The following is a 22540-nucleotide window of genomic DNA, read 5'->3' as shown; positions in this document are numbered from 1 at the left end:
GGGGATGTTAAAATATTGCACTTTTCATAGGTTTATTGGCCTAATGTATTTCCGTGTTTGTTAAATGCCTATCCTAATCTTTTGTGTTTCAGTGAGGCATTTATCAGAGGAAATTCTGATTTAAAAACCTTAACATTGACAACACGGAGGCTTTAAAAGGACGCAGTGATGTTAAAATGAATATAACTCATCATTCCTGATGCACTTAAAAATCATTTCACTTGGACCTTGAACCCCTTTTAACATCTCACTGCCAAACCAAGCCAATAATAAATTGTAAATGCTAGAGGAAAATTAATACACTTAAATTCATTAATGTGTCTACATCTGGAAGATGAATTGTACAAAGCTCTTAGCTACAGTCTGTAAAATATATTGTAAACACTTTTGAAACTCCTTCAGGTGGTGTTCTGACTTAAATTTTAGCTTGAATATCTGAGATACCATATTATTTTTGGTTTAGGTTTAAATTTTCAATAGATTGCTACTATATTAAAGAAATACAGAAAGCTTAATGGCAAAATCATTTATTGAGTTTTTCTCTACTGAGAGTAAGGGACTTGGTGGAAATTGGTTTGGTAAGTTGAACCCTGTCTTTAAGAGACGAAGGTCTGCACCTAAATTAGGCATAATTTGTAGACTCTATGCAGGTGATTTGCAGAGATATCAAAGCAATTGAGTTCTTCTTATTGAAAGTAAGGTATTAATATTTTAAAATATAATGATTACTATAACACATAAATATAAATAGAGTTCTCATCACATATTTCTATCCTTATAAGTATAAATACAAAATATTGACAAATCAAAATGTGAAGGAATTTGTGAGCTAATTAATTTTTATTAAAATATATTTAATCACTGTTATACAAAATATTTTATTAAAATATATTTAATTCCTCTTATACAAAAAGTTTATAGGAGTTCTCTACAAATTTGAAAATGTATATGGCAAAAAAAAAAAAAAAAGAAAATGTATATGGCATGTGTATGTGTATAGGGGTATTAGGGGTTTTTTGTTTCTTTGTAAAATTATTTAAACATTCTAACATGCTATTTTATTTTACTATTAAGTCCAGAAATGTTATAGCAAACTGGCTGAAGATATACATTTGAAAGCAACTTCAACTTTTAACTATGACAAAGTAACTGGCACCAGACATGTCCTCTTGACAAGAAGAACTATTAAATTGGAAAAAATGTATGAAATCACTGTGTCAGAAATTAAACAAAGGCTAGATAAGATTGTGATCTTTAAAATAAGAGGAATAGAAGACATGAGCCTTATGATTATAAATACCTCATCTTTCCCCAAATTGGTCCTTTTTAGGGCTGAGAGCCAGTCATATTAGAGGGCATACCATGCCAGAATTCACTGGAGTCCAGACCAACTGAAGTGAAGAAATTTCATTCGTGATTCAGTTGAGATTCAGAGAAATTATATTTTAAGTATAAAGATCATGCTGTAGAGTAAGGATATTCCCTAGGATAAAGTTAAAAACTAAATATAGATAAAGCTCTAATAAACTATAAGTTCAAGCCTGACAAGAACAAAAATATCTACCAGTGATTTATATGTCAGCCATAAAAAACATCACCAGTATTTAAGGAGGACAACATAATCCAGATTTCTATAATTTCTGATCCATTATGTCCAACATATATCTAGAAGTTACTACAAATAAGAAAACAGGATAAAAAATGTGAACAATATTTTAGAGAGTTAGTCTATGTAAATCAATACCAAATATCTAGATGTTGAAATTAGTGGACATGGAATTTAAAGTAGCTTTTATAAAATTTTAAAGAAAAATATGGTCATGATGAATGAATACCGAGAGACTATCTCAGAATAGGAAAAAAAATCATAAATATGAACCAAATGGAAGTTGTAGAGTTGAAAAGTATAATATTTGAAAACAAACATTGATAGCTTTAATCACAGATTGGCAACATAAGAAATAACACCAAGCTCAATGAAAGCAATATGCTAATATGAATTTGAACTACAGAGAGAAAATAAGATAAAAGAAAATGAACAATGTAGGACCTGTGGAATAATATCAAAAGTTGTAACACAAACATAACTTGAGTTTGAGGAGATGAGAAGGCAGAGGAGAAGGACGGGAGAGAATAGTGCAATAAAAATATTTAAAGAATAATGACCAAAATTTTTCTAAGTTTGATTAAAACACTACTGTATTTAAAAAATTAAACACAATCATTTGATTTAAAATAAGGAAGATACATTTTCATTGTGGGCAGTTTTCTAGTTTTTCCTTTAAGTTTTCATCTATTCGTGAAGAAGAAAAAAGTATTAACACACACTCATGAGGGCAACATGCTAAAGTTCAGGATATCCAAACTTGTAAATCTGAAGTAATAACTTGTGTGGGCAAATCAAAATAACTATTCAACAATTAAATCTACAATGAATATATTTTTCAATTACAAAGCATCTAATTTCATTTTACAAGTTTATACTTGCATTCTTTATAGATGATGATCACATAATTCTTTATAAATGATATGTGATAAAGAAGTGCTGCATAATCTTAGAATATTCATCAAGAGACATATGTATCAGTGGTAAATCACTTTTGACTTACAAAATGCCAGTAGATAAATAGCAATCTTTTACCCTTCATGTGAAAATGTATAATGTGTAGATAGAACCACAGTAAACCAAGATATTGAATTAAAATTTCTCAGACCAAACTTTTTAAATTATTAATAAATTACACTGTTTTATAGTTGTGTTCTTTGATAATAAGTAGTTGAAACTGATGTTAGCAGAATGGAGTTGGGGAGATGCTTATAGAATCTTAGGGAAGATTGAAGGAGATCAAAGAAATGAAAAGAAGTAAAGAAGCTTCATAAAGTGTTAGTAGCATGGGTTGGACCACAACTTCATTACTTATCTATTGCTGTTTAGCAGGTTATCCCCAAATATTATAGCTCAAAAGGACAATAAACATTGTTAGATTTCACAGTTTGAATGATTAGTATTTCTGGTTCTGGATCATCTGAGTATTTCTGGCTCAGGGTCTCTCATTGAGGTTGTTGTTAAGTTGTTGGCCACAGTTGTAATTGTCTGAAGGTTAATCAGAGTTAGAGGATCCATTTCTAAAGTTCGTTTACTTATAGAATTATCCAGCTGGTGATGGTTTTTAGCAGGAGCCTTCGTTCTTCATTTGGACTCTTCTAGGTTGGCTCGAGTATCCTCACATTATGGTGGCTGATTGCTCCTACAAGGAGAGAAGGGAAGGGAAGGGAAGTGAGGGGAAGGGAGGGGAGGGGAGGGGAGGGGAAGGGAGGGGAGGGGAGGGGAGGGGAAGGGAGGGGAGGGGAGGGGAAGGGAGGGGAGGGGAGGGGAGGGGAAGGGAGGGGAGGGGAGGGGAGGGGAGGGGAGGAGGAAGAGGGAAAGAGAGAGAACCAGGTAAAAGCTGTATCCTTTTTATGACCTAGCTTTGGGAGTTAGATAGAAATTATACATTCTATTTATTAGAGGCAAGTCACTAAGTTTGGCCCAAATTCATGGAGAAAGGAATAAAATTCTGCCTTTAAAGGGAGAAATGTCAAAGGATTTGAAGACATATTTTTAAACCATCACAACAGCCTTGTCGGGGTTGCCGCTGGAATGAATCAGCTCCAAATATTTCATTCTGGCTTTATATCACTCTGGTGAAAATTAAAATGAAGGGAGTCATATTGTCATATTTTGTTCATGAACCTACTCTTTGGTGAGAGGATATCAAGATACCTTGTTTTACATTTCAGCTAAAAGTACACATAATAAAATTTAATAACTTCCTAAAAGGAATTAGGGTTTTATTATTTTGATTTGTGTAATACCAGTGATTTTGATATTAAGCATCACCAACACAGTAAAATTCCTCAATATATGGCATTAGGAAATTTGAAAATCACTTGTGTAAAATGAAAATTAAATGTATCAAATACTTGCATACCAAATATAGCTCCATATCACGTTGCATATTCTTTGGCTAGCACAGTACTAACAACAGTGTTCACAAGATTTAAGACCTTCTGTATTGCTTTTCAATCCAATATTTCAAGTACAGTTAGATTTTTCATCTTACACAAGTATGGATTTCTACTCTTCAATAGTTTCTCTGAGCATATGGTGTAACTGCTCATTAAATTCCTTCCTCTTCCAACTGTATTTCAATTAGTGGTAACATTTTTCTGTTACAAATTCTTGAACTGAATTCTACTACCACTAAAACAGTTCTTACTTTAGAGATGAAAAAAATCTTCTTAAAATTCTTTCTGAACTGATGTTGTTAACCTCTCAGAATATGAGAAATATTCATTGGTTTCCTTGTACATGCAACCCAGAACCAACTTCAGCTGGTCCTTTCTCCCTCTCCTCTCAAATAAGTTTCATACAGAGATAACTCAAGGTTCTCAAATAAATAACATTGTAATTGCTTCTCTACTGAACTCAGGAGACCATGATGCATTTTCTGTTTTTCTGAGACAGTGTTTTTATAGCCATGCTCCTTGGAGTCCCTATGTTCCTCAGAATTCCTGTGGAATAGGCAAAGCTGAGGTAGAAGAGTTGGGTCTGCACCCTCCAATTCCACCTTATTCTATTCCAAAAAGAATTACCTCAATTGCTTCATTTATTTTGTATTTTATTTTATTTTTTAAAGATTTTATTTATTTATTCATGAGACAGAGAGAGAGAGAGAGAGGCAGAGATACAGGCAGAGAGAGAAGCAGGCTCCATGCAGGGAGCCCAATGTGGGACTCCATCCCAGGTCTCCAGGATCATGCTGAAGGCGGCGCTAAACTGCTGAGCCACCCAAGGGATACCCCCTCAATTGCATCATTTACAAGAGAATTTATAAATAAGATGTCATGAAAAGAGTAGTTCCAGCTAAAAGTAAGTTTGACGACCACGAATCTAAGGCAATGGCCAAAATAAAACCCAACAAACAAAACAACTGACTGGAAGGGTAGGATAAGTGAAGGAAAGCAACCTACTCTAGCATTGGCCTCTTTGGCAAATTATGCTTCTGAGAAAATCCAGATTCTTCGAACACAAGTTCTCAAAGGATGCTCACCATTGTGATAGTGGATTCTGCAACACAGTGAGATTTCTGTAAAATAAATAGATGAAGTCCTTCTCTATCTCTTTGCTTTGGGTCCAACTGCCTTTGTAACTCTCTCCTATCCTCATTATATTCCCCATCATTACCACCCATACTCTCAAAGCCTTTCCACAGCTGTATCCATCCAGGCATCACTTCAAGCCTCCACTAAATCCTACTTTTTTTTCCTTCTTCCCTATCAAAACTTACCTGCCCTAGGGCCCATTTCCTCATTTCTATGTGTCATATTAATCTAGTAATCAATTTGGCCCAGAGTGATAATAGCTTAATAAATAACCAACTAGGGACACCTGGGTGGCTCAGTGGTTGAGTATCTGCCTTCAGCTCAGGGTCTGATCCTAGGGACCCGGAATTGAGTCCCTCACTGGGCTCCCTGTGGGGAGCCTGCTTCTCCCTCTGCCTGTGTCTCTGCTTCTCTCTGTGTCTCTCACGAATGGATAAATAAAAACTTTATAAATAAATAAATAAATATTCTTTCAATCATTTTCATAATTACTGGCTAACTTACTCAACTAATATTTATCAGGCTTTGTAGTCCCCCCAAAAATTTAATAGTTTAAACAATTATGTTTGGGCAGCCTGGGTGGCTCAGCAGTTTAGCGCCGCCTTCAGCCCAGGGCCTGATCCTGAGACCCGGAATCGAGTCCCATGTCAGGCTCCCTCCCTGCAAGGAGCCTGCCTCTCCCTCTGCCTGCGCCTCTGCTCTCTGTCTCTGCGTCTCTCATGAATAAATAAATAAAACTTAAAAAAAAAATTATGTTTGGCCAGTGGAGTGACATATTCAATTAGCGAAGCTCCATATGGGACCCCATAAATCTCTTCTTCTTCCCCAAATAGAAAATTTGTGGGAGTTTGTGGCATTGTAATCCTTGTTTGTTTGTTGGTGGGGGTGGGAGGAAGGGGTGTTTCTAGGCAAAATAAAGTCTTACTCTGACACTAACTACTGGCACAATTTTGAACAAGTTTCTTCGACTGCCTAATCTGTTTCCACACCTATAGTGTGAGTGACCTTGAGCCAATTATCTTTAAGCCTCTTTATAAATCTTTATTCAGTCTTGGTATTGTCATTTTCAACATGAGATATCTTCTTTTGCTGTCTCCTTCCATAACATACCTGTCACTATAACAAGATGTCCCTTCATCTACTACCCCCAAAAAGGAACAACTAATAAAAACTCAGGAGTATATTTTTTTAAAGAATAGCTTTTTATAAGCAATTCCATTTATTTAAGACCTATTTATTGAGTTCCTCCTATATGCCAGGCAGTTAAGATAGACATAGCTCTTACCTACCAGAGACACATTATCTAGAAAAAGTAATAAAGCAGTATGTCATATATGGTTATTATACATTTATTGTTAGGAACCCATGGTGGACACTAGTTAGACAGAGATATCCTTACTTTGTTACAGCCCTCTACATATCAAAATGCTTGGCTTGTTCTGTTATTTCACTTAGGGACTCTCCCAGTTCAATATTTTCATAAATACATAGCCAACTTAATTAAAATGTTTTTTTCCCAAGCATTATGAAAAATTTTAAATGTGCAAAGATGAAAGAATAATATATTGATCACCTGAAAGGGCACTTCTTAGATTCTACACATAACAGTTTACTTCATCACATTAATACTTATCCACCTCTTTATTCCGCTCTATTCAGAGGCAGAGATTTTGATATATTTTTTTTTTTAATGATAGGCACGCAGTGAGAGAGAGAGAGAGAGGCAGAGACACAGGCAGAGGGAGAAGCAGGCTCTATGCACCGGGAGCCCGACGTGGGATTCGATCCCGGGTCTCCAGGATCGCGCCCTGGGCCAAAAGCAGGCGCCAAACCGCTGCGCCACCCAGGGATCCCCAGAGATTTTATTATATATATTTTTTAAAGATTTTATTTATTTACTCATGACAGAGAGAAAGAGAGGCAGAGACACAGGCAGAGGGAGAAACAGGCTCCACACAAGAAGCCCAATGTGGGACTTAATCCCACGTCTCCGGGTCATGCCCTGAGCCGAAGGCAGACGCTCCACCACTGAGCCACCCAGGCATCCCAAGAGACAGAGATTTTAAAAACAATTTTGTAAATAGGATTAAATGAACAAAAATGATAATAAATTGTTTGGAAATATTTATAGTTATCTTTTGCCATTGTGTATCTAAATAAGGGAAACTGGGGTATGTTTTGCTCACTATATTTTATGTTCTAGTTAAATTATTTTAAAAAAAATTAGAGCACCTGAGTTGCTCAATCAGTTAAGCATCTGCCTTCAGCTTAGGTCATGATCCCAAGGTCCTGGGATTAAGCCACACATCAGGACTCCCTGCCAGTGGGTAGCCAGCTTCTCCTTAGCCCTGGCCTGAACTTCGCCCTGCTTGTGCTTTCTCTCTCTTGTCAAATAAATAAATAAAACATTTTAAAAATATATAAATGATTTAAAAATTGGCACTACAGTATGAAAATATCAGTAGTTTCTCCATATCCAAAGACAGATTTTCTTTTTCTTTTTAAGATTTTATTCATTTTTTCATAAGATACACAGAGTTAGAAAGGCAGAGACACAGGCAGAGGGAGAAGCAGGCCCCATGCAGGGAGCCCGATGTGGGACTTGATCTCACAATTTGGGATCACTCCCAGAGCCGAAGGCAGACACTCAACTACTGAGCTACCCAAGTGTCCGAAAATTTAGATTTTCTAATTCCTTAAAAGGAGGATAGAATATGATTTTTTTAAATATAGTTTTTATAAACAACTCCATTTATTTAAAACATATATATTATCCTTCTGTGTGCCAGACAATGAAGACAGACACAGCTCTTACCCACCAGGAATATTCTGTCTAGAAAAAGTAATAAAATAAAGCTCTGTACTATATATAATTATTATACATTTACCATTAGGAACCCATAGTAGATGCTGTTGTGCATGGCCTAGCCCCACCTTCAGGACTATGATACTCATTTTACAAGTGTCAGGAGTTTTCATGGCTGAAAGCTGACAGTTGAATCTTTGGGGCTTATGCTCAGCACCAGAGAACTACCTTACCCAAGAAGTGGCCTCTCCGGGAGAAGCTCATTCTCAGATGTGGTCCATGTAGGAGTATAAAGGACCAGTCCTCTCACCTCAATGGGACTTCACTGAAAGTCATCCTGGTTTCAGTGCTCCTTAAGAGTCAAGTTGAAGTCTTCTTCAGACTGAATCAGAGCTCCATTTTATCCAAACTTATTTCCTTTTCACTCCTCCAAGGATATTGTTGTCATGTGATTCCCTAATAAATTATCTGCAGGCAAATCTCCATCTTAGAGTTTGTGTGTCAGGCCATCTAACCTAACTAAAAACCCATTGCACTAAAATGAGTTCTTTTTATTGTTAGGATTTTCATTTGTATAGCTCTTACAATGTCATAAATAGTATACTAAGTGCTTGGTGTACATTATAAATGTGTGTAGTCTAAATAATTTCTACAGTAGGAACTATTATTATCTCCATTCACAGATATGTCATTTGAAGCTAAAAGGTTCAGTTACTTGATCTTAAATACATCATTTATAAGTGGCAGAGCCAGGATTTGAACCTAACCCTTGCTGGTCACAAAACAAACCTTAGCAAATTAAGACTGAAATCATACCAAGTACCTTTTGACCATAATAGTATGAAACTAGAGATCAGAAGAGGAGGGAAACCAAAATTTTGGCAAATGTGTGGAAATAACACAATGCACTCCTGAATAATCAATAGGTCAAAGAAGAAATCAAAAGGGATTTTGTTTTAATCTTGAAACAAATGAAAATGAAAACATAGCATATCAAAACTTATTGGTGTTGCAAAAGTAGCTCTCAGAAGGAAGTTTATGTAATAAATATTTACATTAAGAAAGAAGAAAGATCCCAAGTGAACAACCTAACTTTATAGCTTAGGGAACTAGAAGAAGAAGAACAAACTAAGCTCAGAGTTAGTAGAAGGAAGGAAATAACAAGCTCAGAATGGAATTAAATGAAATAAAGACAGAAAAACAATAGAAAAGATCAAGAAGACAAGGAGCTGGTGTTTGAAAAGATAAAATTTGATAAACCTGGGGGCACCCTGGGTGGCTCAGTGGTTGAGTGTCTGCCTTTGGCTCAGTTCGTGATCCTGGAGTCCTGGGATCGAGTCCCACATCGGGTCCTTTACAGGGAGCCTGCTTCCCCCTCTGCCTGTGTCTCTGCCTCTCTGTGTGTCTTTCATGAATAAATAAATAAAACCTTTAAAAAAATTTATAAACCTTTTAAACTAAGCTAAGAAAAAAAAGATAAGACTCAAAATCAGAAATAAAAGAGGAGACATTACAACTGACACCACAGAAACACAAAAAGATTAGAGACTAGTATAAACAATTATATAGCAACAAATGAAACAACCTAGAAGATATGGATACATTCCTAGAAACATAGGATCTACCAGGACTAATTCTTGAAGAAACAAAATCAGAACGAAACAATAACTAATAAGGAGACTGAATCAGTAACCAAAATACTCTGAACAAAGAAAAGTCCAGGACCAGATGGCTCCACTGGTGAATTCTACTAAACATTTAAAAAAGAATTAATACCAATTCTTCTGAAATTCTTCCAAACATATAGAGAGAAAAGTCATTTTACAATGCCAACATTATCCTCATCCCAAAGCCAGAAAAGGACACTACAAGGAAACCGAACCACATGCCAATATCCCAGATGAATATGGGAGCAAAATTTCTCAATAACATACCAGCAAATGAATTCAACATCACATTAAAAACCTCATACACCATAATCAAATGATATTTCTCTCTGGAATGCAAACATGACTGAAATATACAGATCAATAAATATGATAGACCACATTAATAAGATGAATGAAAAATTATATGATTATGTCAATAGATGTAGGAAAAACAATTGACAAAATTCAACAACCTTTTGTGATATACACTCCCAATAAATTAGGCATAGAAGGAATATAGCTCAAGAAAGTAAAGGTCATATGTGAGCAATTGACGGCTAATATCATACTTAACAAGAATGCCCACTTTCACCATTCCTATTCAACATAGTTTTGAAAGCCTAGAGACACCAAGCCAGAAAGAAGTAAAATTGTCCTCCCAGTTGAGGTGATCTTATATAGAGAAAATTCTAAAGACTCTACCAAAAACTATTAGAACTAATAGATGAATTTAGTAAAGTTGTAGAATACAAAATCAACATAGAAAAATCAGTTGTGTTTCTACACACTAACAATGAACTATCAGAAAAAGAAATAAAGTAAACAATCTCATTTAAAGTTGCATCAAAGATAAGTACTAAGGAATAAGTTTAAGCAATGAGGTAAAAGATCTGTACACTGAACATCACAAGACAATAAAGAAAGAAATTGAAAAGGACACAAATAAGTGGAAAGATATCCTAAGTTCATGGATTGAAAGAATTAATATTGCTAAAATACCATACTACCCCAAATTATCTACAGGTTCAATGCAATTGCTATCAAAAATCCAATTCCAATTTTGCACAGAGGTATAAAAACAATAATTAAACTCACATTAAATCTCAAAGTACTCTGAATAGAGAAAACAGTCCTGAGAAAGAAAAACAAAAGCTGAAAGCATCATATGCTTTCAAAAAACAAACAAAAAATAAAACCAAAAAAAAAAAAAAACCAAACCTGAATAAAAAATGCATAGAGGACTCGAATAGACTTTAAAAAAGAAAAAGACATATAGATGGCCAAGACGTATATTAAAAGTTGCTCAATATCCCTGAACCCTTTAAGGGAAATACAAATCAAAACCACAATGAGGTATCACTTCACACCTGTTAGAATGGCTATTATTAAAAAGATAAGAAATGACAAATATTGATGAGGATGTGCAGGAAAGGCAACCTTGTGCACTGCTGATGGAAATGTAAATTGGTACAGCCACTATGGAAACCACTATGGAGTTTCCTCAAAAATTAAAAATAGAACCATCATATGATCCAGGAATCCTACTTCTGGGTATACATCTAAAGGAAAGGAAATTGCTATCTCAAAGAGATAACTGCATCTCCATGTTCATTGCATCATTATTCATAATATCCAAGATCTAAGTGTCCATCAAACGATGAATGGATAAAGAAAATGTGTTATATATATACAATGGAATATTATTCAGCCTTAAAAAAAAATCTTGACTTTTGTGACAACATGGATGGGTCTTGAGGACATTATAGTAAGTGAAACAAGCTAAGTAGAGAAAGAGAAATACTGGAAATTCTCACATGTGGAATCTAAAAAAGCCAAACTCATATAAATAGAAAGTAGATATATGTGTTGAGGGTCTAGGGGTTGGGGGAAACAGGGGATATTGGTCAAAGGGTATAAACTACCTGTCCTAAGATCAATAAATTCTGGGGATCTAATATACAGCATATAGTAATATAGTAAACAATATTGTATTATGTACCTGAAAGTTGCTAAGAATATAGATTTTATTTTATTTTTTTTTTTTAATTTTTTTATTTATTTATGATAGTCACACAGAGAGAGAGAGAGAGAGAGGCAGAGACACAGGCAGAGGGAGAAGCAGGCTCCATGCACCGGGAACCTGATGTGGGATTCGATCCCGGGTCTCCAGGATCACGCCCTGGGCCAAAGGCAGGCGCCAAACCGCTGCACCACCCAGGGATCCCCAGAATATAGATTTTAAATGTTATCACCACAAAAAAAAAATTGGTGACTATGTGAGGTGATGCGTGTGTTAACTAACCTCACTGTGTTAATCATTTTGCAATTATAGTTATATCAAATCATTACACTGGTCCCTAAGCTTACATATGTTATATGTCAATTATAGTTCAATGATGGTGGAGGGAGAAAATATTATAAAGTCAACCTAACAACCCATGTCTTAGTCATCCTATACATTATTACCCTCGAGATTTATTCAGGGATTAACTGTACATTATACTTGTCAACCTGGAGATGACTTCAAGATCAAAGGCATGAAGAAGCATGGTTTGTTTCCCCCATGCTGTTTGCACAGCTTCACCTATAAAATGTTGAAATGTTGAAAATGTTGCAGATGGAAACAGCAGAGTACAATTCTAGCTAGCCTTCTGTAAAGGAAAGCTATTTTGCCATTTAGTGACAGTTCCACTATCTCCATATGAATGCAAGTAAGCAGTAGAGAGAAGGAAAGGAAAAGAGATAATGGAGAGAAATGAAAGTGAATCTAAAAGAAAGTTAAGACAATGTCTGATTTAAATAGTATATTGCAACTCAGGACTCCAGAACAAAATGTCAAGAAGCTTTGGGGCAGTCAGGATACAGTAAATGATGTAATAAAATGAAGATGACATAATTTTACCAAACCAGATTTCCACAGAATAACAGGAAGTCTTTTGAATTATAATGCTCTATATTTAATGATAATCCTTGGCATATGGGAAAAATCAATATTCATTTATTCCCTTCAAAAAATGCTCAAAGAGCAATTCCTAGAACTACTTATTAGGTGTGGCAGGTAAGATAAGGGGAAAGAATCTGGCTAATTTAGATCTTTACAGTGCTCCAGGCTTTGTACTAGACCTCTTCTATGCCATCTTTTATTTCATTTTTCCTTATGAAATGATAAGATCAGTATAAATATATATATTTCTGTCTTCAGGAGGTTTCAAAATACTTGGTGGGAGGGGGGGTCAGGACTGAAAAAGGTTAAAATGTGTTAGCAATACCAAATTCATGTAACATACTTCTATTTGTTAGGTGTTTTTGATCTTTTTTATATTTTAATTCATTTAGTACTCAAAACAAATCTTTTTTTTAAGATTTTATTTATTTATTTATTTATTTATTTATTTATTTATTTATTTATTTGAGACACAAAGAAAGAGAAAGAGAGGCAGAGACATATAGATGAAGAGAGAGGCAGAGAGAGAAGCAGGCTCCATGCAGGGGGCCTCACATGGGACTCGATCGCGGGTCTCCAGGATCACGCCCTGGGCTGAAGGCAGCACTAAACCACTGAGCCACCCGGGCTGCCCAGGACTCAAAACAAATCTATGGATGGATAACTATTATGGTCATCCTAAATCAAAAGAGGTGAAGTAACTTGCCAGATGTCATACTGCCAGAAATTGTTGAGTGAGGATTTTAATGTAGGCAATCTGGATCCAGAGGGTGAACCCTTGCCATGACTCTTTACTGCCTCTTTTATTTTTTCTTTTCTTTTTTTTTTTTTTTTTTTCCAGGAACAAACATAATTCATCAGTCAAGAGCTGTTACCATAGGGGTATGAGTGACTGTTGCCTTTGCGATAGTAGCAGCGGCCACAGAAATATTTATGGAGCACTTACTATGTGTCAAGTCTTGTGTAAAGCACTTTACATGATTTTTGCCATTTGATAGAGCCCAAGATTTTTTTTTTTAAGTTAAGGGAAACAAATGTACATGACAAGAAGTACGTTACAGCAACATAGTTGGAGAAATTAGCATGGTCTAAAGTGAAGGTGGGAGGTAGGGAGTGGCCTTTATAGCTAGGGTGGAATTTATTCTCAATTCAAAAGAAGACGAATAGGATTCATTAAGCACTGTACGCCAGACCCTTTACTGGGCTACTTTATAAGTATGATCTCATTCAGCATTATTAATCATTATGATTTTCATCTAATATATGAGAAATTTGAGGTCCAGCCAAATTAGGTAACTTGCCCAAGGTCAAAAGGCTGGGGGTGAAGTCAGGATCAGGTCTGGTCTTTGATTTGAAACTTCCAGCATTCTGCTGCTCCTAAGATTTGGATTGGTTGAAAAATAACAGAGAAGTCCTGGAAAGGGGCTCAGTGAGAGAAATAGACACAATGTGACCAGGTGAGACTACATGGGACATTTAATCAAAGCAAACTGTTAATGTAAAGTTCATAAAGGGAAGTACATATTTGAAGGTAAACTGAGGTAGTTTGTGGCTGGCCAGCTTTTAGAGTTTAAATATTTTATTCCAGATCTTACAGAGCCTCTGAAATTCTTGAGGAGGAATATAACACAATGAATATAGTATTTTGGAAAGATATGAGGAAGGAAATAAGAATCTGAAAAATATGTATGTTTAACCATTTTAATAACAATATTAAGCTAGCCCATGATACAACTTTTCTGTTACATATACATAAATATTCTGGCACTTTTAAACACCGTGTACTTATTTCAGTCCCCTTCTAAAAATAGGGAAACCATATGATGTCCATCTCAGTCACGTTCAGGCTTTTGACATTGACAGCACCATTTCCTTCCTTTTCATACTACTGCATCTTAAACTGGATGGGCATTCTGGAGAGCCTTTAACTTTGAGTCGAGAGCCTTAAAGCTTATTGTGAAACATACCTTTACTTATCATTCTGTGTGTGTATACATGTGTGGAGTATGTTGGTGTGCCCTTCTTACTTACAGAAGGTTAAGAAGTTCTGATTAATCTTTATTTTTTTCTACTTTGGTATTTGTCTCTGGATCCCTGAGCCTAATTATTAAAACTTAATCACCTATCATTTTGGCAATATATAAAAGCTGAAGACTCATAGTAGCAGCATCGGAGCCACTTCTGCTCCTCAACATGTCAGCACAGAGTTAGAGCAGACTGAAATGCAGTGGCAGATTTCTGAGAATGCCAAGGTAGTGCCATGTATCCAGACTACCCCCAGCTCTCTCGTCGTGTGTGAGTTAGTACTGGACACATGTAGAGACACAGGAATAAAATCTTGAATTGGATCATGGTGAGGACACCTTTATTGGCAAGATGGGAAAGGACCAAACGAGGAAAAACAGGTGGTGAGCAAAGGACAGAAGGCAGATCCTTGTTTCCATCATGTACATAAAAGATGGTTTCAGCAGCTGCCAAGAAGGGAGGCTAAATCACCAATTCTTTTGCTCTCAAAACATGCTACGCATTTTAGCCTTTAGTTTGAAAGTGGCAAAACTCTTTTTCTGATGTTGATAAGTACCTCCCTAACCAATAACTAGCATATAACTCTTAGGGCAGAAAAATATAGGCATGTCTCTTGTGAGGCATCTTCCACCTAGCAGCTGTTGACTACTCCCTCTCTCTTAAGATAAAGCCTTCTTTTTTTAAAATTTAATTAATTAATTAATTGTATATTTTTTATTGGCATTCAACTTGCCAACATATAGTAAAACACCCAGTGCTCATCCTGTCAAGTGCCCCCTTCAGTGCCTGTCACCCAGTCACCCCATCCCCCTGCCCACCTCCCCTTCCATGACCCCTTGTTCGTTTTCCAGAGTTAGGAGCCTTCTGAATTTCATCTCAGGCCCTACCAGGGGATGATAGACCAGGCTTGGACTAGCTCTTGATCCTTTCCAGGATCAAGCAAACAGGTATGTTCTGTAGATAAGACTCACTCTAAGATAGATAGCTATGATTGGCCCCATTATACATTTTTTAAGTAAAATTATGCAAATGCTCTTTGAAGGAGTGTCTAAATATGCAAACAGCATGCAATGTGTGGTGTATACATGAGACCCCTAAATGGAAGATACAAAGGCACCCATTACCTGATATAACACACATTTTTTCTCTTTCAGACTAATCTAAAATATGGACAAATCCCATGATACCAAGTCATATGGCAGCATTTTGAGAGTGGGGGAAAAAAAAAAACTAGTGGATTTATCAGTTTTGTGCTCTCCATTTATTTGAAGTGTATAAGGTAATTCACAAGTGCCCTTGTGTGGTGTTCCACCACAAGGATACAAACAATATTTCGAATTCTACCTCTGCCAAGTGACTACATTTAAGAAGCAGTATTATTCCCTCTTTGCATGAAGGTAGTGCTGTTAAAACACCTAATAAACATCTAGGAGGTGATGAGTGCATAGTGATTGGCTTGAATGAAATTGACTTGTGAAATGACTTCTTTAATGGCCACATGAGCAGAAGAAAACTAAATTTCCATTCCTTCCTATCTCTATGCTTACCTACAAAAGAAGAAAATCTTACAAACTTCTTGTCAGTTTGAAATCCCTGGTGCAATAGAACTGCAATAAAGTAAGATATAAACAGTTGGTTCATTAGTCTCCAATACTTCCTAAGCTATAGACACATGTAAAAAATGATGTAATTATTACAAACTTTTTTCACACCATTGAGAGAACAGGGACCTGAGAAAATGTAATCACCAATACTAATAGTGAATTATTTAAATAAAATACTATCATCTGTGATTTCATCCTGGATTGTATCTTTTAAATCAATTGTACTAAATGAGATTTAAGAAAAAAAAATATTTGTGGTAGGTTTCCCACTTCCAAATTTGCTTTCATTTAATTTAGAAATATGCAGCTGTTATTAACAACTGTTTTTTAATCTTTGTTAAAATCTCCAAGTAACACAGGTGCTGTCCTCTCAGGTAAATCAGATGAGATCTTGAAGAGGCTTACCAGTTACCTGCTGTCAGCAATTTTTAAAAAGCCACCAAAAGACGGCGCTGTAACTTAGTGCTGATTGCTCTAGAAATATACTGACAATTGAGATTATTTACTCAGCAGCCTCTTGCTAGAGTAATATTAGATAATAGTACTCAGTAGATGGGGTTGCTTTTATATAAAGCATAGAGAATTTGGGTGTGAGAGTCACACACACATGGGTTACAACACCATCTATATTTTGTTCTTGGCTGACTTCAGCCATGCAAGTTAATTGGAAGTCAGGCTTCTAGGGAAGCTTCTAAGAGACTGATCCTTCTAATGAAAACAACTATAAACTGCGACCAAAATTGAAATCAATTGCCTTCATCCTCTGGAAAGTAAAAAAAAAAAAAAAAAAAGTATATCTTGTAGGGGAAATGAAACTTGGGAGAAGTGACTGGCATAATAAAATTTCCCATTTATTATAGCTTTTGCCTGTGGGCAGACAAGAAATAAAATATGGCAAGGGGCAACCTAAATTCTAGCAGGAAACCCGTCATTTTTCTTTCCCAAAGAATCAGTTAAGGACATCAGCCATTTGAAAGCAAGGAAAAAATCCTAGAATGGAGAATGCCAGAGAACAGAACCTTCAAATTCTGAACATATGCTATGTTCAAGTCTCTTGGCTATCCCTAAATTATGTATTTGTGGGAGAATCTCAATGCAAATTACAGCTAATGTTACAGGAAATGAACCAAGATATGATCTGCCACCAACCATACATAAGACAGAATTTTTGGGTTGAGTCTAATCCAGTTAATCCAGTTGATTTCTTTTTTTTTTTTTAAGTTTATTTATTTAAGTAATCTCTACACTCACTGTGGGGCTTGAACTCATGACCCTGAGATCAAGAGTCACATGCTCCTCTGACTGTGCCTGCCAGGTGCCCCTAACCAAGTTGATTTCTAAAACAAAAATATCAGCACTCTTTGAAAGAATAACAAAATTTAGAGTCTTCCTAATGTAATACTCACAATGATAAGGATAGAATCCCAAACAATCAAAATATACAAAAACCAAGAAGTAGAACTCATTCGCAAGAGAAAATATAATCAAAAGAGGAAAACTCCAGCATAATTCAAATGTTACAATTACTAAGTAATGATTTCAAAACTTTTATAATAGATATAAGTAAAGAAAAGATACAAAGGAAAATATCACAATGATTGAAAAGATAGGACATTGAAAAATTGAAATGATTTAATAGCAGAATTGAGATGACTGAAGAAAGAACCAATGTGCTTGTATTTTGCTCTTTAAAATATACTAATAAGAAAATTGAAGGGTTTCTGGATGGCTCAGTTGAATAAGTGTCTGCCTTTGGCTCAGGTCATGATCTTGGAGCCCTGGGATTGAGCTGTGTGTGCCCTCCCTTTCCATCTGTCTCTCTCTTCTTGTGCCCTCTCACTCTCTATCTCTGTCAAATGAATGGACAAAACCTTAAAAAAAAAAAGAAAGAAAGAAAGAAAGAAAGAAAGAAAGAAAGAAAGAAAGAAAGAAAGAAAGAAAGAAAGAAAGAAAGTTGAAAGACAAGCCACAGGATGGAAAACATCACATATTCTGTAATATAAATATTACATATCTGCAATTTGACAAAAGTTTTCTATTCTGAATACATGAAGAGTTAGCTCTTAGAACTCAATAAGAAGACAAATAAAAAATGGGCCAAAGACTTCGATGGGAACTTTAAAGGAAAAGACATACAAATGGCTGCTAAGCACATAAAATAGTGCTCAGAAAAATTAATCATGAAGAAATTGTTCATTAAAGCCACAATAAGATATACAACATTAAAAGATGAATAATACCAAGTGCTGGCAATGTGCTCATTTCAGCAGCACATATACCAAGTGCTGAAGCGACTAGAGCTCTCATGTTCCTAGTGAGAATGCAAAATGATGCACACTTTTTGGAAAGTTGTTTGACAAGTCCTTCTAAAGTTAAACATGAACTTACCTATCCCACTGTACATTGTACATTGTGCATTCTATAGCTATTCCATACCTAGCTACTCATCCAAAATAAATAAAAATCCATTACCACACAAAACTCATGTGCAAATTTTCATTATGTATCTATTCACAATAATCAAAAACTAGAATAGGTAAATGGAGAAACAAATGCCAAATGCAGTAAACACATATGATGGAATACAAAATAAATGGATTAAAAGAAATGGATTCTTGGGGTGCCTTAGTGGTTCAGTCAGTTAAGTGTCTGCCTTCAACTTGGGTTGTGATCTTGGGGTCCTAGGATCGAGCCCAGCATCGAGCTCCCTACTCAGTGAGCTGGGGTGTCTGCTTCTTCCTCTTCCCCTCCCCTCCTTGTGCTAGCTCTCTCAAATAAATAAATAATCTTAAAAAAAAGAAATAGACTCCTTTTTTCTCCAACAATATGTACAAATATCAAAACTCTTATACTGAGAGAAAGAGGACAGTTACAAGAGTGCATACTCCATGATTCCATTATATGATTTTGGAAAATGAAAACTAATCTACATTGACAAAAATATTAGTGGTTGCTTGGAATTGGGAAGGGAGGAGAGATAGTCAGCAAAGAGGTAAAAAGACATTTTTTTAATGATGAAAATATTCTCTATTTTTATTATGATGGTTTTATGACCTTACATCATTAATAATATGAATGGCATTTTTAAATGTCCTTTTCCACTCAATTTTTTTTAAAAAAACGCAAATCTAAACAATGAAATACAACCCTACATCCACTGAATTGGCAAAATTAAAGGTTGATGATGGTCCAGAAATCGTGAGAACCAATCTCACATACATCATAAATCAGTGCAGGCTTTCTGAATGACAAATTGGCAGTAGCTATACAAACTGAAAATGAACAGATCCTTTAACCCAGCAATTCTACAGCTAGGAATATACTTTTAAGATTTTACCATTATACATTTACAAAGATGTTAACTGAAGAGTTTGTAACATCACAAATTTAAAACAACATAAATGCAAGTCAAAAAGAGACTAGCTATATAAGGTATGACATATAAGTGATGGAATTCCATTTAACTACATTTTTTTAATGTGGTTCATTAATATACGTTAAAATGAATAGATTACTAAACTATGTTATTAAGTAAAAAGCAAAAACAAAGCCCACAAAATTCATATAGTATGATATAATTTGAGTAAACTGAAAGAGATCTATATATATGGGGGAGTGGATGTGTGAGTGGACATATATGCATACAAATATACTGCATGTAATCTTCTAGACATGCAAACTGACCTTTGTGGATACTTTGCAACAATGGTACTACTGACAATAGGAGAGGGGTTCTGGATTAATAAATCAACCTATATTCCAAGTCACAAAGTTTTATTCCTAAACTGTCTTCAAATGATTTGAATACTTTTTAGTTTTAAGATGTTAACTCATATGTAATTTATTATTGTATATGCTAGCAAGGAGGGATTCAATTTTATATGCATAACTATATTCAGGATGTTATATTTTTGTCATTCAAAATTTCTACTGAATTTTAAATTTTAAAAAAGATTTTATTTATTTATCAATGAGAGACATAGAGAGAGGAAGAGACATAGGCAGAGGGAGAAGTAGGCTACCTGCGGGGAGCTTGATACGGGACTCGATCCCAGGACCCCCGGATCATGACCTGAGCCAATGGCAGATGCTCAACCACTGAGCCACCCAGGTGTCCCTGAATTTTAATTTTTTTAAAAAAGATTTTATTTATTTATTCCTGAGAGAGACAGAGACAGAGACAGAGACAGGCAGAGGGAGGAGCAGGCCCCATGCAGGGAGCCTGACGTGGGACTGGATACCGGGACTCCAGGACCACGCCCTGGGCTGAAGGCAGGCGCTAAACCGCTGAGCCACCCAGGCGTCCCTGAATTTTAATTTTTAAAATATTTCTTGAATCTCTTTTTTAATTTTTAGAAGCTATTTTTTCTGTTTTTTAAAGATCATTTTATTCTCGCTTTATGAATATATTGCCTTACTAAGTCTTCTTTGATTTAATTCTTTGAGAATTCTTTGATTGCAGATCAAAGGATTGCAGATTGTGAATAGATATATCATGAACATTTGCATATGAGTTTTGTGTGGTAATAGATTTTTATTTATATTTTTTATTTTTATTTATTTTTGATGAATAGTTAGGTATGGAATAGCTATAGAATGCACAATGTATAATGTACAGTGGGATAGTGTAGGTTCATGTTTAACTTTATCTTTTTAAAGATATATTTATTTATTCATGAGAGACACAGAGAAAGAGGCACAGACATAGGTAGAGGGAGAAGCAGGCTCCCCACAGGGAGCCCGATGTGGTACTGGATCCCAGATCCGGGGATCACTCCCTGAGTTGATGTGCTCAGCTGCTGAGTCACCCAGGTGTCCCCATATTTACCTTTAGAAGGAACCAGCAATTTCTTTGGTTGCATTCTTTGAGAATGCTAATTAATATTATACAAATGTTTTCTTGGGTCAGGTTGTCAGTCTCTTTATTGTAATCCAGGCTTTCCTCAAGTGGCCTTGGCAATCCAATCACAAGTGTAAATGATGGAAGCTTGGCTGTTAGCTGTGGGGACTTGGGTGGAGCTTGTCATTGGCGGGCTTCTCAGAGGGAGCAGGTAGGGAAGCATCTCTTATGATCCTGGTGTCCATTCCATATGCCAGAGTGGTAAGAGTTTTCATCTAAGTCATTTTCACCCATTTACAATGTGTTTGTCGAGGGGAACGTGGGTAGCTCAGTGGGATTCTGCTGGGAAGGTTGCCCTTTCCACGATGTTGGAGCTCCTCAGTGTGCATTCAAGGCAGTGGTTTCCTCCACTTGCTTTCACTTGTCATCACTCTTGACTCATTTTTGAATTACCGTGATGAACAGACGTTTTTATCCGCTATATCACTCCTTTCATTCTCTTTACTCTTATGAGCTTTATATCCTTACTGTGACTTTAATGTGAAGGGGTGGAAGGTAAGTGTACTTTCTCAATGAATCATCTTTACCTGGAAACCAAAGAACTAATTTTTGAGCAAAGAAAATTTGGCTGTCATCTTAGATAGAACTGTCATGTGGTGGTGAGAAGAACTGAAAAGGAAAGATTTTTTGAAAGAAGGGACTGGAGCAATAGTGAAACTGCCATTGTATTGGGAATGTTGCTGGAAACCCATGGAGGATAGTTTGTATTGATGAGAGTAAAATCCAAATTTTTAAGTGTATGATGAGTTAATGGTGTCCACCCATGAATGGAAACTTTTCATTGAAAACCTGACTTCTGACATTTCTCTTTGAATCATTTCTAGGTATTGCCTCTATCTTTCATTAGACCTTCCAGATATTGATCTTAAGATTATTTTTCTATTTTTATTTTTGCACAGTATATAGCAAAATGCACCTTATTTCCAAGTTCTTTTTTTTTTTTAAATTTAAGCCTTAAATGCTTTTTTTGTAGGGTATTTATTTATTATTTATGATAGTCACAGAGAGAGAGAGAGAGAGAGAGAGAGGCAGAGACACAGGCAGAGGGAGAAGCAGGCTCCATGCACCGGGAGCCCGACGTGGGATTCGATCCCGGGTCTCCAGGATCGAGCCCTGGGCCAAAGGCAGGTGCCAAACCGCTGCGCCACCCAGGGATCCCTATTTCCAAGTTCTATTTTGTCGTCTGCTACTACTACTACTACTACTACTACTACTACTACTACAATAAGATAAGCCTATTTGATGCAGCTAGGACTCACTATCCCCACTTTCCCATTAGAATCCCCATCACACACAAGCTAACTAGGATGGCACTCTTATCCATCTTGTTCCAGCCTCACAAGGGAGAACAGATAAAGAGTGAGACGATGGAGAAAGAGTGATTATAGGGGTAAATACATCAGAGTAATAACATGATTATAATCTCCTTAAGGGCCTTATAAGAGTCTTGTATTTCTTCATACCCCT

The 22540-nt window shown here is 35.9% G+C and overlaps 1 long non-coding RNA gene across 3 annotated transcripts in view; it reads right to left on the bottom strand.

Moving 5' to 3' along the window:
• Window positions 1–232: 232 nt before the first annotated feature.
• Window positions 233–22540, bottom strand: part of LOC144293991 (uncharacterized) — a 159273-nt gene continuing 136965 nt past the window's right edge. For 2 of the 3 annotated variants that reach the window (XR_013361377.1, XR_013361378.1), the window contains one exon: window positions 234–3248. This is a non-coding gene — a long non-coding RNA (uncharacterized LOC144293991). Of the gene's footprint in view, window positions 3249–22540 lie in introns of all 3 variants that reach the window. The other variant, XR_013361379.1, reaches the window with a different exon arrangement.

This window comes from Canis aureus, chromosome 22 (genome assembly GCF_053574225.1).
Source record: "Canis aureus isolate CA01 chromosome 22, VMU_Caureus_v.1.0, whole genome shotgun sequence".
In the NCBI taxonomy this organism is placed as follows: Eukaryota; Metazoa; Chordata; class Mammalia; order Carnivora; family Canidae; genus Canis; species Canis aureus.
The sequence above is the reverse complement of the archived record's forward strand: the minus strand, read 5'-3'. Positions and strand labels throughout refer to the sequence as shown.